This window comes from Notamacropus eugenii, chromosome 5, assembly GCF_028372415.1.
Source record: "Notamacropus eugenii isolate mMacEug1 chromosome 5, mMacEug1.pri_v2, whole genome shotgun sequence".
Taxonomy (NCBI): Eukaryota; Metazoa; Chordata; class Mammalia; order Diprotodontia; family Macropodidae; genus Notamacropus; species Notamacropus eugenii.
Genome location: NC_092876.1, coordinates 324,753,196 through 324,771,822, shown reverse-complemented (window position 1 = coordinate 324,771,822; position 18,627 = coordinate 324,753,196). Strand labels below are relative to the sequence as shown.

Below are 18,627 nucleotides of genomic sequence, written 5' to 3'. Positions count from 1 at the left end.
ACCTATGGAATAGCTTCAGTTCATTTAGGAAGTTTGCTCTTGATATAAGATTGAAATGAGACACTTGTATATCATTCCCTGGTTACAAAAAGGGATTGACTTAGCCAGAGCAAGAGGAAGTGAAAAATGATTTTAAATCTTAGTAATCAGTAGCTTGGAGACCCAGAGTTCCACCCCCCGCCCCCAACCCTTCCCCGTTCAAATTCATTCTCTCCTTTAGAAGGACATTACTGATGATGAGATGGCATTGAATCTTCTTATCCTGCTCAAACTCCAAACCAGGCCTGAACTGATTTAAATCTGCTCAGGCTTGGGTGAAGTTAACTCCTTCTGCCTGGATAGCCCAAGACTGGAAGTGGACTGGTATGGTGAAAGGTCTGATGGAACAGGTATTTCTTCTGTCCAAGAGGTAGAATGATGGCAGGTAATATCAGCCCATGTTGGAAATATATATAACCCTGTACTCCAAAATCCCAAGTCAGGCCAGTTCTGGACTGGACCCCTTATGATGCCTACTTCTGGACTATAACTCCCATGCAAAGCATGTCGTCAGCTTGAAAGAAACAGAAAGATTAACCTGACCTAACAGTTTGTCTCTATCTAGGAACAAACTGTGGTTTGGGGTTTTGGGGTTCACAATTAATACTGGGGTTTGACAAGGACAATTCAATAAGGACATGCATTGAAGATACCCTCAGAACTGATTCAGCTGCGCACAACTCCCTGGTCTGACTTGTTCATCACACTCTATCAGCCAAGCATCAGTGGGTACCTGGAATTTCTTTTGGCTCTTTTGTCCTCAGGAGACCATGAAGTGGTATCAGTAGCCTGAGCCTTTAGTTAACTGAGCAATTAAAACTCAAGTCAATTTTCAATAACTTTTAAAGGAAGAACTAGTCTAACTTGCATGGGGGGAAGGAGAAAGAGACAGGAAAAAGGTTAAGCTATTACTTGGAAGCACCACACAATTGTTTATAACATCTATAAGAATGTTTACTATTTAGGATTTTTGAAAGTGGAAGTCCCAGTCATCTTTTGTAAATGTAAACAAATCTATATTACTTGCTAGAAAACTTATGTTTGCTTGTGTAGCAATATTATAAAGCTGAGACTTCTTCTGCTGTGTTCATCCTTAATTTTGAAAGAAAACCATGAGATCAGAGAAACGATGACATGACTTGCACTTGACTTTGTTTTGAATGAGGGAGTCACCAACCTTACTTTCTCCTTCTGAGCCATCTGGATCCAGTGACCAGTGATGAATATCTATTCATCAGGATGACTGGAAATGGCCCAGGATATAATGGGAGACCTTGAACTTTTAGGCTGGTATTTTCAGGTACTCACTTAGAGGGAGGTAAGGCCCATTGAGTGAATAGGCCTCTTTAAGAAGTAGTAAAATTCCTCCTCTTATTCAATTTGTGACAATTTCCATTCTTTTGTGGAATCCCAAAGTAAAGTTATAAAATTCTGAGCAAAAACTCTTTTTCTCACCCAAAGAGCAAAGTCATTTCTTCTACACACACTAGCCAGCAGTGGTGTTGCCAGGATGGTGCTAACATCTAGGACTAATAGGAAAAATTTATCCTTTCCTCCTTCTTCTACCTCTCCCTCCCACTTGATCTGAGACTAATGGCAAGGGAGTCGGTGGAAAAATCACCTTTGGAGTTGCAACACCCTTCCAAAACTCATAGGAGTTGCCTGAATTGTTGTCACCTTCTCCCTCCATCCTTTTTCTTTCTATAATTTCAAATTAACGTTGGAAACCTTAACACAGGAACCTGACCTGAGGAGCAGTACATCTCCTCTTCAGTCATTCCAAGACCTACTATACTGATTACTGAGAGAAGTTATTATTTCTTATATTAATAACTAATTCATTAATTGAGATGATTTTTTTCTATTTCCTCATTCATGAATAAACCCCTGTAGATTAATACAACCAGTCTTTGAAGGATATTACTGACCTTGCACGACAATTTAGTCCACCTAGACCATCTTATCTGAGTAGAATTGTTATCCTACCCAATTAGGTAGGATTTTCTTACAAAGGAAAATCTAATCTAGGTGGATTCCTCTACATTGTATTCTACTCAGGCTTGGATGGGAGGAAGGTAGATCCCTTGTCTAGATTGCCCAGGACTGGGAGTGTTCTGGTAGTAAGAGTGACATGATTAAAGTCACATTTCCCCAGATCCTCGTTAGAATAGGCCCATCTCTCATTACAGTAGTCATTCTCTCATTAACTGTTAAACCAATCAGAGCTGATTGCTTCCTGTCAGGGTTACCCACTGTTCCAAGGGTATAGAAGTGTCAAGAGCCCTTCAGGAAGGGTCTTTGGTTACAAGAGAAGACTAAGTGACCATCCTTTTATTAAATATTCACTAGGCATAATGAATAAAATGATTAATTACCCAGAAATTGGATGTCTCAAACTTTTTATCACAACAAATAAGGATTTGTAAATTCTAGGTCTATATCTTCTTTCTTTCTTCCCTGGGTGTGTAGGGGATTGGTTACAAAAATCATTTCTTCAAAACATGACTTTTCAATTACCCTTTGTGCATGTTCAGAATGACCCTAACCCATCCAGGGAAAACCCAATAAGACATTGCAACCTTGGATAGCGAGAAGAATAATGCTGGGATACCTACTGAACCTCTCCCCATGTCCTTCTCCCAAGCACAAGGCATGTTTTGAGGCAAAAATGTTCTCCTTGTGTGTTTCATTGGTGCTTCTAATTAAGTGGTTTCATCTAAAATTACTATTCTGCATTGTTCTTTCAGGATGGCAGTACTTGGAGATACTGCTGTGACCAGCAAAATCAAAAGAGAAAACATAAGAAGGGACTCTATCTTTTGCTCCTAGACTAGTTGGAGGCTATGGTCAGTGTGCTCAGGAATCGAAAGCTAGAAATTTGGGTCTCAGTTACCTCAATTGTCCTCCTATTGTTCTGAGTAGCAAGTATTCTGGAAAATTCTCCTGGGGGATATTCATCTTGTCTAGATAGGAATAACCTATCATACTGCTAACTTATCAGTTGAGACTAGTGTCTTCCCAATGAGGCATGGTCCCTGGTATCATGTGGATTGGCATAATGAACTTTAGGTCACCCTAATGTAGCTTCTGTTAGATCTCATGAGTTAGAAAACTTGGAAGAATAGAGTTCTTTGCCCTGTCAGAAATCTTATGTTTTCTGAAACACTGGGAGCAAGAAGTTAAAAAATCACACAAAAATGAATGGAGAAGAGGGAGTGATGAGTCTGGGTGCCCCTTGGAACTCTCCTTGGATCTTCCCACTAGATCTGAGGTTGTTAGGGGCCACAAGCTTTTCATTAACACTAAACCCAAATTTCTGTTATCTCCAGATTAAGTCAGGCTACTTCCACCCTTGATCCTATCAAAATCCCATTCTCTTGGTTCCTGATACCTGACCTCTAGTCACCTCAGGCTACTTGCTGGTCACTCCCATCAAGACCCTTCCTAGATCCCCCCCTCCCCTTCCAGTGACTCCAGACTATTTGGCTGACTGTAGATCTCTGGTAGTCTTTCCGTATGTAAGATCCATCTTGCCTCCTTGAAAGTGCTCAGATTCATTTTGACTGCTTGCCAATACAAGTGTCACAAATACTCAGATATCTAGAGTCTAGCTTATGTTCAGATTCCAAGAGTCGACCCAATATGGCAGATCCTTAATGAACTCTGTTTTTCTTTTCTTTTTTTATTAAAATACTGAATTTACATGTATACTTTTGTCTCCCCTTCATTTCCATTTGTATGACCACCACTACTGCTATGCCCTAACATAACGTTCCATACATACTTAAATGAAGCAAAGGGTGGAGTTCCATCTTTGAAAACTAAACAGGCATTTTGGACAACACATTCTTGGCAAAGTGATCTGGATGACATTTATCAGACATGGTAGGGAAAGTTCTTACTCTGCATTATAAAAAGGATAACCAGATATCAACTGTTACAGAAATAAGATGGAAAATTTTAACAAATGTTCAGCCTAGAGGCCGATGGGCTACCCGAGTCTTCTTACCTTTCATCCAGGTCTTCGGTGGCCAACCGGATAAACGTATTGAGAGAAGAGACTTTCCAGAGTCAAACAAGGGTTAGGCTTTATTCAGGGTCTTAGTTACATATCCATATGCAGGGTGAGTTCTTCCTCAGGAGAAAGGAATCCTCCTCCTCCCAAGGGGCAAGGATCATACAGCAAGAGGATGGGAGCAGAAGAGGGGAGGGACCCTCTTCCCTCTAAGGGCCCCACAGCAAGAAGAGCACCTTCAGGCTTTCCTGTCCCTACTTAAGCTCTCCCACCGCATAGTTTGCACGTGAATACCGTGCCTGCTCTCAGCCCCTAGCTAATTAACAACAGGTGTGCTCAGACCACAGACCAATCACAAGGGTGGGATGCTCTCCCCAGCAAGTTTCCCACTGAGAAGAGGTGGAAATACACAAGATAGCCCGTGTTTCACACCTCAATCCCCAGCTGTTCCCTGGGGGGCCTCGTGAGAACTCTGAGGTTTAGAAGTCCCCACTTTTACCTGCCCAAGACTGTCCATGTGAAAACTGAGCTTACACCCCCAACAAACAAACTGTTCAAACTTTTTCCTTAAAGAGATTTCTTCCACAGCCAGAGATCTTGAATAGCCTCCTGATCAGACATCCGGAAGCAATTCTTTACATAGCTGATGAATTTGCCTTCCACTTTTGGGAGGGAACCACCCTTTTCAATACTTGCCTGCATTTTTGCTTTAATATCCTCTAGAGAAGTAGGTCCTTTGGGAGTCTTGTCTTGCTTTTTGAAGGATTCTTGACCTTTTGATTTGTTGTGGATGGCTTTGAATCTTTTCCATTCTGGTTTGATTTTTGTGCATTTTTTGCTACAGCATCATGAGCAGATTTTTTCACTGGAGGGGTCTTTTCTTCACTTTCCTCATCTTCAAAGTCATCATCTTCTTCATCATCATCTTCATCTTCTTCAGACAGTTTTACTTTTTTCTGTGGAACCTTGCTACCAACTCCAGGAGCAGATCATTTGCCAGACATATTTAAGCGTTTCATATCATCTTCCTCTTCATCATCTGATTCTGCATCTTCCTCCAGGGCTACTTAGGTGCTGGCCACTCACATATACAGGCTCCGAACCACATTTCAACCGCAAAACTGCTGGTGGTGTAATCTCAAAGCCACCTAGAGAAATTGTAGGCTGCACAGACATTTTCAAAGATGTCCGTGTTACTTTAATTGGATTGCCTTCATAGTTCAGTGCCTCTGCTTTAACAATATGCAGTTCATCTTTTGCACCAGCCCCTAAACTCACAGTCTTCAAGGACAACTGGAGCTCATTTTCATCATTATCTACCTTAAAATGATAATCTTTGTCAGCCTTTAGTTCACAACCAAAGAGGAAATTCTGGGGCCAGAGGGGGCTCATATCCATTTCCATTAAGTCCTCCACTGGAGTGGCGATACTGAGGAGAGAAGGGCAGTGTTGAGAGGAGAGCAATGAGTCGGACAAACACAGATGAACTCTGCTTTTCTTTGGCTGCAAGAAAGCTTGGGTAGAATTCATTCAGGCAGGACCCAACTGTCACCATTTCAGAGTCCTAGCACCCCTAAATCTCAACAGAAGGACTCCATTGGAAGTGAATCATTTGTGGTCTGATCACATGGTGTAATGACAACATTGTTTATGTGTGGATGTATGTGTTTGCTTACCTCTGCAAAAAACAAATCAGTTTATGGTGGTGAGTGAAGTGAGCAGAACCAGAAGAACATTGTAGGCAGCAACAGCAACATTGTTGGATGATTTTCTACGATAGACTTAGTTCATCTCAGCATGACAAGGATCCAAGACAATTTCAAAAGACTCCTTATGGAAAATGCTATCCACATCCAGAGAAAGAACTGTGGAGTCTGGATGCAGATCAAAGCATAGTATTTTGGAACTCAAAATTTTACAAAACTGAATGTTGAAAACTATCTTTACATGTAATTGGAAACAATACTATCAAGGGAAAAAGGCAATATTCTGGTAGCATGAAGAAATCAGTTTCATTTACTTTCTCTTTATTCTCAAACTATAGTCAGTAAATCAAAAAGTATCTCTTGAACGGCTACTTGTTGTATGTGAGACAAAGTGTACAAAAGGTACAAACAGAATATATGCAAAATGAAAAGGTAATCTCAGAAAGGAGAGCTTCCCACCTTTTAGCAGAGGTGCAGAACGGAACATAGGTTTCCCACAGGGCCAAGGAGAAGGAAGAAGGAAGCAAGGAACGGGGCTGCCTTTGTTTAAAGTAAGCTTATTTGACACAAGAGAAGGCTTGGAGGAAATGGGGCAAGTGAGTAAAGTCGAGCTAATGATACCAGGAAGAAAGGAAAGAGAATCAATGAAACATTTTAGCAAACGGTGCTACAAAAAAAAGAAGGCAGTTCAGGGGAAACCCAGAGGAGCAGGATAGCTTTGGAAGAAGCACGTCGAAATGGTTACATACTTAAAAGAATAAAGTGTCCTGCAATTTAGCGCGTCATAGGCAATCTGCTGTTATCTCTTGTTTGCATATGGAAGTATAAGCATCCATTGATGTCTGTCAAATTTATATTACACAATACACGTTTTTAAGTGGGGGAGGGGGAGGAGAAGGGGGAGGTAAGGCTCTAGAAAGACGTCTTGTAGAAGGTGGTGCCGGAGGCGAATCTTGAAACAAGGAGGGGATATTAAGAGTGGCAAGTAAAGAGAGAGTGCTTTGTAGTCATGGGAGAGAAGCCCCCCTGCAAAGGCCTCCTGGGAGAGCGACAGGAACCAGGGCAGTCCTGCTGAAGTGTAGAGAGCAAGAAGGGCAGGAATAAGGCTGGACGAGAAAGGAAGACTAGGGACAGCTTGTGAAGGGCTTTCATCACGAGAGGAGTTTGTATTGTATCCCAGCGGCAAAAGAGAGCCACCGGAGTCGACCCAGTAGGGTAGTGAGCGGTCAGGAAAATCAGCTCGGCAGGTGGGTGGAAGGTGGGTGCAGAGGGGAGAGAGAGCTGAGGCGGGATTCGGACCAGGAGGCGGGAGGGGACGCCCAGGCCCGGCGTGCGTTGCCAGGGTCGGAGGCTGCGTTATTTGGAAACGGCTTCCTGGGAGAGGCGCGGCTTGATCCGGGCCCGGTTGGGAAAAGTCGAGAGAAGGGAGGAGAATCGAGGCAAACGGACAGCTCCTTTTACTATTTCGGTAAATTTGGATGGTTGCCGTAGAAAGGGAAGAGGGCAGGGAGAAACGGAAAGCGAAGCCAGTCACACGCGGTTAGGCTGAGGCGATGCCAAACTGGCCATAGAGTCCGCGTGGTTTCCTGTGCTTCTATGCCGCGGGTTAGCAGGCGGTGTGTGGCAGACTGGGTGGGTGACGTCACGAAGGGGGAGGTGGTATGCAGATGAGGAGAGTTACGGGCCCGTTTTTCTCTCCTGGAATACGTAGATTTCCAGGGTTTGAGGGTAATCGTTGTGTTGTTCTGGTTAGAAATTGTGGATATGTTTGTGATGTTTGAGGGTTATGTTTGGCGTAGGTGAAGCGTAAGTTCTGTGTGCGCGTTGGCATATGTGTAGTGTGCGTGTGTGGTGAGGGAGAGGGCGTGCAAGGCGGTGTGTAGCATACTTACCTGGCAGGGGTGATTCCATGATCACGAAGGTGGTTTCCCCAGGGCGAGGCTTATCCATTGCACTCCGGATGGGCTGACCCCTGCGATTTCCCCAAATGCGGGAAACTCGACTGCATAATTTGTGGTAGTGGGGGACTGCGTTCGCGCTCTCCCCTGGCATTTAGTTTGCAAAAGACAGACAGTTTCGTGTTACTACGTTTCTCAAGGTGGTTTTGGCAGTTTTTCGTGTCTGTGTTGCCTACGTTGTCAAGAGTATTTCCTGGCTGCGGTTCTCATTTCGTTTCTTTATGTTTTGCATCCTGAAGTATCTTTTTTTTCTTTCTTAATTCTCTTCTGTTTACGGTTTGTCAGAGGGCATGAAAATGCGCAAATACGTCAGTTAGCGTAAGAGAAAAGTAAATACAGAATACACACCCGTTGTCAAAACGATGGATGTAAAAGCTTTCTAATCTCGCCTGTGTTTTTACTTTTGGCTTCAGCTAAAAAATGGGAGGTCTCCCTCTCCAGAAACAACTGGATTCGGATTTGGGAATTCGTTCTCCTTAGGTTCTAGAATTGAGCTCATTACAAAGGTCTTTTTTTTTTTTTTTTTTTTTTGCTTCAGTCGGGGTAGACCAACTGGCCTAGGGTGTGAGGAATCCTTCTAGTAGAAATGCTGGCTCAAGGAGAACAGGGATAATGTTCCCAGAAAAAAAGACGCAATCGGGGACTTGAATTGCTAGCAGTGCAAGTGTTCAGATGCCTTGTCCATAGGTTCCCTTGGTAGGTGCCTCGAAGTCTACGTATACTGCTGTGTTTTTACGTTGCTCAAGCACAGAATCTATTTGTTGAAGGGACCTCCACAGAATTGGGAAATGTCATTTCAGTATTTTTTTTTTAATTCAATCAATTTCCCTTTGGTTATTAACTGATATTCTCCACATCTAAAGGCAGGCTTCCATTCATAGGTATTTTAATACACTTTAATATACTTCTGTTCCATTTGTATAAGGAAGACCTGAGTTCACATTCGACCTCAGACACTTGAGTAAGTCTTTTCACCGATGTCTGCTTTTGGGGTTGTTGATAGTACCTACCTCCTAGGGTTGTTGAGAGGATCAAAGGAGATAATAATTGAAAAAGTACTTAGCACAGTGACTGAAGCATAGTAACTGCTAGATAAATATTATCTATCATTATTAGTTACTAAGCTCATCTTTACCCAAAGCCATTAGTCAGGAGTCAGTATTAAATAACCTGTTTTATAAATCCTAAATCTAATTTCCACTAGGCCTAATTTCTTAATATGACTAAACATTTTATACATATTTCAGTATTCTTTCTCTATTCCTAATCCCTTTCCCTATCATTGTCCCTAGCACCATTACCATATCTTTCAAGAAAAAAAATCAACTAATATGAAATCTATTTTGTTTACCTTATTCTATTGATAATTCCCTACCCTATTTCCTCCTTATTAACTTTAATCTAATCATTAGCCTATGTAAAATAGTATGAATATTTATGTCTATCAAAAAATTAAAAACAATAAAATAAACAGATAGATATGAGTGAAAATACTGTGCTGGAGTTAGGAAGACAGGAATTCAAGTATAGCCAGAGATACTCATGAGCTCTGTAACCCTGGGCAAGTCAATTAACCTTTGTTTGCCTCAGTTTCCTCAACTGTAAAAAGGACATAATCCGTACGTATCTCAAAAGAATGTTGTGTCAAATGAAATATTTGTAAAACTGCTTAGCAAACAAAGCAACCACTATATGAATTCTTGTGCCCTCCCAAATCAATTCATAAGAATATTTGATGCTTTAGTGAGCAGACACTTAATGATACTAAATAGTAAAGATATATATACACATATGTGTGTGTATAGCTATATATCTATATTTAAAAAAAAAAAAAAAAAGAGGAACCATCCTTTGGACCAGAAAGAGGAGGTGGGGAAACACCGAGAATTGAGTATAGCAGCTATTAAAAGAAATTGTAAAAAAGATGTTAAAATAAATGTATATATGTGCCTTTTGAAAAACATTAAAAATTGCATACATATATAGTACCGTAAAATATATTGTTAATGAATATGTAATATTTATATAACAGGCATCTAGATGGTGAAGTGAATAGAATGCTGGGCCTAGACTCATTTCCTGAATTCAAATATGGCCTCAGATATTTACCAGCTGTATGACCCTACTCAAATCCCTCTTTTTGCATTAGGCTATTTGTTGAGTGCCTGAGGGCTCTCCAAGTGCAAAGAGCACATGCTTTGGGTTCAGAACCAAGGCTGAAGTGAAGTTGAGCAGTGCAACAACATGGACAAGTGCTGCCTGAAACACTTCAGATTTATTACGCATTTGATTTTGAATTAATTTTTGGTTGTTGGTGTTTAGAAACCTTTTACTGTTACTTTTACATATAAAACTTCTGACCCACTTCCAACTTCACTAGAGCCTAACTTATTGAAGAAAGCAAGGTGTACATAATCCTGCACCCTCCCCACCAAGCAGAGATTTTTTCTGGTCACTCTTGCTTTTCCTTAAAAGGGAAGAAAGAGTTCTTAGCAATGCAAGGACCTAAAACTTTTCCAAAGGACTCATGATGGAAAATGCCACCCATATCCAGAGAAAGAACTATGGAGTTGGATTGCAGAGTGAAGCAGACTTTTTTTTTCTTTTTCTTTTTAAAATTGAATTATTTTATTTGTTTCCAGTGTTTCACTTCCATATATCTTAGATTTATTCCACTCTCTCCCCTTCATTCCCCCCTCCCTTTCTACTCCCTGCCTGAGATGGCATGCAATCTTATATAGGTTCTACATATACATTCCTATTAAATGCATGTGGCATAGAAGAATTGAAATGAATGGGAGAAACCATAAAACAAAACAAAACACAATACAAAAGAAAATGGTCTGTTTGCATCTATGATCCAATTCCATAGTTCTTTCTCTGGATATGGAAGGCACTTTGCCTCAAGAGTCCATTGGAATCTTGTAAGTCCATGAATTTCAATGAAGTAGTAAATCTACCAGAAAAAGTCCTGGCACACTAAGTTCTCCTGGTCCTGCTCCTTTCACTCAGCATCAGTTCATATAAGTCTTTCCAGGCTTCTCTGAAGTCTTCCTGTTCATCGTTTCTCATAGCACAATAGTATTCCATTACATTCATATGTCACAACTTCTTCAGCCATTCCCCAATTGATGGGCATCCCCTTGATTTCCAGTTTTTGGCCATCACAAAGAGAGCTATTATAAATATTTTTGTACATGTGGGACCCTTTCCCATTCAGACTTTTTTCTTTTGTTTTGCTTTGTTTTTCATGGTTCCTCCCATTTGTTATAATTCTTTTATGCAACATGACTAATTTGAAAATGTGTTTAATAGTAATGTATATATAGAGCCCATATCAGATTGCATGCCATCTTGGAGAGGGAGGGAGGAAGGAAGGGGAGAAATTTTAAAACTTATGGATGTGAATGTTGAAAACTGAAAATAAATACATTAAGTATTTAGTTTAAAAAAAGGAAATAGATGGGAATTGTCCTGGGATCCTGCACCTTTTTTTTTTTAACGTTCATATTTCTTAATATTTAAGAGGTCAAAAGCAGGAAAAGCCAAATTAGCCTAAACAAGAGAAACCAAAGTAAATCAAGAGATCCCCTGGGTAGTATATGTTGTATGAAGGTATGTGATGTGATGAATTTTACCAGCATTTCCCAGACTCATCTTCTTCCCCCTTGACCACAATGGAATGTAGACAAAGTCCTCTGCTCTTTTCATCCTCCTACATGGATTAACTTTCCTTAAAAGGAGTCAAAGCTGCCCCAGGATTTTGATTTCTGATTCATCTTCCTGACCACCTGAAGGCATACAAAGTCCCAGTCACTAGGAGTCTAGACCCTACAGACTCTTTGGATTCTCAAAGACCTCTGAAGCCACCATGCCCTTCATGATATTTGGCCCTGGTCACCAGAGATGACCTCCTCTGTGGAAGCTGGGAGAACCATGTGCAGAGAAGCTTTTATTGCATATACTTGCTGTGTTCCCATTCCTTTTGTTAACTCTTTAGTGACCTAACAATGCTTTATTTTATTTCAACATCAATCCTGAATGGAGTGCTGATATTAAAGCCTCTTCCAGTAGCCCCCCAAATTATTACCTTTTCATACCCTCTGATGCAGTGATACCATTACTTTGCTTGTATCTCAAAGGGATCAAAGAAAGAGAAAAAGGACCCATAGGTACAAAAATATTGATAGTAGCTTTTGGGAATGGTGATGGGAAAGAATTGTTAATTAAGGGACTGCCCAACAAATGGAGAATGGCTGACCAAATTACAGTATGAATGAGTCCTGAATCCTGTTGTGCTATAAGTAATGGTGAGAGGGATAGTTCAAAGAAACCTGGAAAGTCTTATACAAAGTGACGGGGAATGAAGTGAGTAGAATTAGGGAGAACAATTTAGACAAAAGCAACATTGTAAAGACAAACAGCTTTGAAAGATTTAAAAACTCTGACCCATGAAGTAGCAAGGCAAGATTCCAGAGGACCAGTGATGAAACACACCATCTAACTCTTTTGTTCTTTTTAATTTTATTTTCATTTAAAATTTCTTTTAATTCATTTTAAGCTTAAATACAAAATGAGGAAAGAAAAAAAAAAGAATGTTCCCATGCACTCAGCAGAACATGAGAGGATTTAATGTAAACAATAATGCAATAAATTCCATTTCACAAAAACCTGTGTAATAAATTCTACACATTGTTTTCCATGCAACCTAGTTTTTCTGTGCTCCCTTCTAGATTTTCTTTTGTTTTTACTGTGTACTTTTTAATTTCATTTTCCCACTCTCTCTGAATATATATGATTTGTAATTTTCATATCAATCAACATGATATGTGTAAGGAATATACTAATAATTTAATTTTCTCAAGAGCTGCCTCTTTGGCTGGGGAGTCAGAGCTTACAATGCAGCTTAAACTGATTAATTAAAGCTCTGACAATGCCCTCAATCACTGGACCTTAAGTGAAGCAAATCAAAGATTGTAGAACTTGTTCCCATCACAGAACTCTTGTTCTGTACTCTAGGGGAGGTGGTCATGAACCCAAAAGACTTGACTCCAGATTTGCTGTACTTTGGGACTTGGGGGTTTCTTGTGGGAAACCACTAGATGACTATTTATAATCCACCTTCTTCTCTCCTTCCCCATTTGTGATTTAAGTACATAACCTGTACTTATACTTCAGCCATGAGAACATTCCTCACTCTGAAACTGATTAATTAAACTACTTGATTACTAGCACTCCCATCTCAAAGCCTGCTTTATTGGCTCCCAGCATTCTCAGGTTAGAGACTGGCTCAGTAAAAGTCCTGTTAACAATACCCCGCCCCCCACACACATACATACATACCCATATTCATATCCATTTCCATAAACACACATGCGTATATATGCGTATATGTATATGTATGTACGTATATACACATAGATAAGACCATACTAAGCAAATTCCTATTTGTCAGTTCTTTTTCTGGAGGTGTCCAGCATCTTCCTTCATAAATCCAAGTTTTTCCATGTTTTTCCAAATCAACCAGCTCATCATTTTTTATATCACAGCAGTATCTCATCACAATCATATCCTATTTGAGAGATTTGTCTATGAAAGTTTCCCCCCAATTTTTTGCCCTTGATACTTGGTTATGATATTCTTGTAAATTTTCCTCCTGGGATTTCTTTCAGGTGGTGACTGGTGGATTTTTTTTCTATTCCTGCTTTATCTTCTTGTTCTAGAAATTCAGGGCAATTTTCCCAAGTAATTTCTTGCAACATTGTAACAAGATTCTTTTTTGGATTGTAACTTCCAGGTAGTCCAACTATTCTTACATTGTCTCTCCTCAGTCTGTTCTCCAGATCAGTTTTTCTGATGAGATGTTTCACATTCTCTTCTCTTTTTCTTGATATTATTTTATTATTTCTTGGTGTCATAACAACATTAGCTTCCCCTTGCCCAATCCTAGTTTTCAAGGAATTATTTTCTTCCTTAAGTTTTTGATTCTCTATTTCCAGTTGGTTACTTTCTTTTCATGATGTTCTTTGATTGCTCTTATTTTTTTCCTATTTTCTTCAACTTCTCATATTTTATTTTTAAAGTTCTTCCAAGAACTCTTTTTAGGATTGTTACCATTTGAATTTTCTCATTGAAAAAATAGTGGTTTTTAAGCTCCATTATCTTTCTCTGAATATGAACCCAGATTTTGTCTATCCTCATTGTCGCTGTTTGTGGTTGGATTCTTTCTCCTTTGCTTATTCATTTTCATTCATTCATTCGTTTGTTTGTTTGTTTATTATTTTGAAGCTATTGGTATAATGAAGTTCTAGTCCTGAAGTAGGGGGAATGATGCCCCAAACCTCAGGACCTTCTTACAGTCATTTTTTGAGATCTTTCCCAGGGCCCAACCTTGGCCACTCCTCTCCATCCCCAAGCCATGCTATCGTGAAAAAGTTCTTACTCCCTATAATTCCCCTACTGGCTGAAAATTTCAGTTGTACTCTCTGCCCTGCAACTGAAACCAGTGACTCCTCTCTGGCAAGGACTCAAAGTCAGCAGAATCCCCCAACTCTGCTACTCCACTCACCAGAAATGTGCTAGCTCCTTTTCCCCTGACAATTGCAGCCTGGGACTTCATCTGATCAGCACAGCTATGATTGGCATCCTTTCACAGGGGAAGTTTTTCAATCATCTCCAACTCAACTGTCTGACCCCCACACTGCTCGTGAGATGAAAGTTCCTGAGATTGAGACTGCCATTCGAAACCAGCTGCCCCAAGGCCTTATTGTTGGTTGATTCTGCAGAGGCTGGAGGTATTTGCACTTCACTCAGAGCTGAACCTCTACCCCTGGAGGTTGGATCTTTTCTGGCATCCTCTTGAGTAGTCTTAGAAGGACAACTGCTTTACCCTGATTTTTATTTATTACTAAGTCTACTTGGAGACAATATTCTATCTTTTTTTGTGGAGGAAATTTGGAGAGTCTAACATTTTCTAACCTATCCCACCATCTTCCCAGAATCCTTTCTACCTACCTCTTTTCAGAGAGCTAATAGGTGCAGATTGAGACAAATGTTTTGGGGGATATGGCCAATTTGGGAATTTGTTTTGTTTCACTGTGTGTAGTTGTTACAAAGTTTTTTGTTTGCTTTTTTGACTTTAAGGAAAATGTTGGTGGAGGAGGTAGAGAGAGAGAAAAGAATTTACTTAAAATAAAAAGCCAAAACCTTAGACTGCAACCCTTAAGAGTGAGATAAAAACCAGACTTTATTAGTTCCCATTCTTGTTCTCACCGTCCTCAGCCCCAGTTGCCCATTTCTTGGCTGCCATGCTTAATAATTTCATCTTCTCACTTCAATTTTGCGTGTTTCCATTCATCTGTCCTACACAATTTTGAGGAGAGGAGGGAGCAGAAGGAAGGATGTCTCATTGTGAGTAACACGACTTTGGGGAATGATAGGACTTCCCAGGCAAGGTCAGGGAGTTAGCCCAGGTCGACCTGTTGCTACCCATTGCTTCTCTTTCCAGAGTTCCCTCTAGAAGACTTATGTGATAGACATATTCTCACTGGAAGAATTCAGAGACAGAGTGGGCAGAAGATGTTTATTTTTAAGCTTTTCCAGAGGAAGCAAGGTGCTTATTAGGACCACCCACACTGATATAGAAACAGGGGTAGAACTTACATGGTTCTGTCCTATTGGTTAAGGTTAGAGTTAGTTAAATTCCTGACTTTCTTTCCCTATATTCCCTCCTCACGCAGATTACTGAGGTAGTGAGGCCAGGGTCTAAACTGTTTTGTCAAGCCCCACCCTTCTACTTTCCCCATGAGGCCAAGATGTGCCTGACCTTCATCTTCACAAAACAGGTTATGCAGGCTTATTTTATCACAAGCTTCCATCAGCCTAGGAATTTTACTATTTTTCAAGAATATTTGTGGAAGTAAAACAAGAGCAAAAACAATATCCCTTCTTACAATATCCTTGATCTCTCCTTAAACTGAGGAAAGAACCTGAACAAAAACCTGTAGTTATCTCCCTATCAAAAGCCTAGGTACCTAGGTGCCAACTTACAGAGATAACCAAGTGGGAGAGGTTGTGCTTTCTAGCAGCCTGCCATACATCCCTCCCCAGGCTGTCCCACTAGCCTCTGATGAAGATGGAGGGTTCTGCTTAGCTGTTTTCCCCCCAGGTGCCTTTCAAGAGAGGTCAAACTATGTTGGGAGGGCATGCTGACCTCTGAAGGTGGACTAAGGTTCTATGAATGGGAGCCTCCTCTCCTACCTACTAGGGCCCCAGAAATCTGGCCTCTAACTTCTCCATAAGTGGTGTGCCTGTAGTCCAAAGCCATTGAATTTTCCTGATCTTTACATATTTATTTGGCTATTGGTCTCTTTTTAGTTGTCTTTGCCCCATTATTACTGGCATGTAGTCAATAAAGCTGGCAGGATCTTGAGCTGAAAGGGGCCTTTTGGGCCACCTTAATACAGCCTCCTCATTTTCCAGTTGAAGAACCTGAGGGTCAGGTGAGTTTAATGATATCCCCAATGATATCCCCACACAAGTAGTTGTGGCACAGGTGAGATTTAGACCTTGGTCCTGTAACTACTAGTCCAGGGGATATTCTGCTCTTTCAAGTGTGCAACACTGGCAGGAAGAGTTAAATAGTCACATCATGGAGGTAGGACCAGTAGGACAAGTTGAATGAGATATACTGTCTTATTTTTATTCAATTCATGTTTAAAATGCACAGATATTGAGGTATTTTTAATACATGCTGATTCTTTTCAGAATTTTTAACCCATAACTACCTGGTAGTAGTAAAATTCGTAAACAAGAGTTTAAAATACATAAATGTAAATTTACATATAAATAATGATATGTAAAAAGAAAAACCAGATGAAACATAAATGGTCAGATTTGAACTCTTTACTCCATGGCTGGTGCTCTACCTAGCTATCCTAGAATAACTTTCTTCATGGAAAAGATATAAAGTCACTTCTCTTTTTGGATCATAACAAGGAATTTTTCAACTTTGCCAAGATAAAAAGAAATACCTTTCTTTAAAATTAATTTAGTGTACACTCACTTGGTAATGTACAAAACACATATGTACATGTGGCAATTAAAATCGTCCAATCTACAATAAAAGAAACTGAGGCAGAGTTCTGAACCAATGGCATTTTGTTAAAGGATCCATGGTCCCCTCTAATGAAACAGACCTCAGATCTTCCTCACGATCTAAGATGCCTTTTTATCCTAGGACCTTGTTTTTTTAACAGGGTTTGCCTAGATATTTGAAAGCAGCTATGCAAAATACAGAATCCCATTGGTTGACATATGATGCATAAGGTATATTAAGCAAAAATGATCTGTCAGCAGAGTCACAAGTTGGGTGAAGCAAGGAATATCTCCATTGACTGAATGGTCACAAAATGGATGGGCTCCTCCTTAAGTTAGGCAGGAAAAGATGGTACAAGCTATACATGTGCTTCAAGAACATGGGGCATGTTCTTTCCATACCATGACACCACACCCGTGGAATTTGAGCAAAACAGGATGTAGATATCTTTGTCAGCATTTTTGTGGTTGCTCATGTGAGCTCCATAACTGGTAAACAAGCAATGAACACTACATTAAAATTGGAGGCCTATTATAGGGCCTCTCTATTAGAATCTATATTCCTCTGTAACATACAAAGTAAGGATTAATAACATTGCTTATTCTTATACCTGTTATTGGGTGACTGACTAGGTATGTATTACTAGATGAATATACTAAAATAATTACTAACAATCATTACCTCTTATAAAATCATAATGAACTAATACTGACGAGTTTGAATAGGGGTCCTCAGTGAATCATTTCTCATATATATATATGGATGTATAGTGTGTGTATGTATGAGTACATGTATATGTATCTATTTATGCATTTGTCTACTTATCCATGTATATATATATGTATGTATCTACCTATCTACCTCTCTGTGTCTCTACTCTGTCTAATGAAGTTCCACACTCATATTGTGTCATTGGTCATATCCCATCCTTCCAAAGCACTCCTCTGCAAGTGTGTTCCAATAAAATTGTAGCCTCCCTAAGTCAGATGCTGACAAACTATTTGGTATTTCCTTATTTTATCAGCTCTGGCTAATTAGAAGGTTAGATTTATGTATTCTTAGAGGTAATGGTAATGACTATGATGGTGAGAGCATAGATCTCATTATCCAAGATTACAAAGTCTGATAGTACTGCCCCTCCAGATCCTGGACCTATCAAATTTATTGCTAAAAAATAAAAGTATGGATGTGCTTGTTTTAAACTCAGTCCAATGTCTATCTCTACAACCAGAGGCAGAAGATTCATTCTTTACTCCTTCTACTCTTTTATAGGCAAGGTAGAGGTCAAACATTTAATTCACCTAAGGATTAAGTAAACAGATTTGCAGGTAGCTTCAATCACGAGTCACATTTTAGAGGGATAAATCATGAAATACCTGGTGGTATTAAAAGTGGAATATAAAATCTAAAGAAGTGAACATCAGAGGTGAACTTCGATTATGAATAGATCACCAAGGAAGTATTATGGTCTGTTGCATAAAAATTGCTGAAGAGACCCAATTGCTTCTCTGTTTTTCCCAAGAGCCCATGCTCCATGCTGTCAAATTCCTGTTCTGTGTTGGAAGTCTATGTCGGTGCTCCAGTCAAATTCAGCTGATCAGCCAATAGATGGCGGTCTCTCGTGTGGCAGGTTTGGTGAATGACGTCAGCAAGGGATAGATCGTTATGCAGATGAGTATTCTCTGTGGACATTTTTCTCTAAGCAGATAGTGCATCAGGAAAAGGTGGATTTCAAGGTTTGAGGGACTTTTGAGGGTTGAAGCACACGCCGGTGGGCGTTGGTTGTGTATGGATAGAGTGTATTGGTAAGAA

At 40.0% G+C, this 18,627-nt stretch overlaps 1 long non-coding RNA gene, 1 other non-coding gene and 1 pseudogene across 2 annotated transcripts in view; 2 read left to right on the top strand and 1 right to left on the bottom strand.

Moving 5' to 3' along the window:
- The window catches only part of LOC140506371 (uncharacterized), a 129,475-nt gene that overhangs the window by 94,281 nt on the left and 16,567 nt on the right, over positions 1 to 18,627 (top strand). The gene's annotated exons all lie outside the window — the stretch shown is intronic.
- LOC140506369 (nucleophosmin pseudogene) lies at positions 3,063 to 6,221 on the bottom strand (annotated as a pseudogene).
- Positions 7,645 to 7,808, top strand: LOC140509363 (U1 spliceosomal RNA). Its single transcript, XR_011968689.1, has one exon. It is a non-coding gene; the product is annotated as a U1 spliceosomal RNA (small nuclear RNA).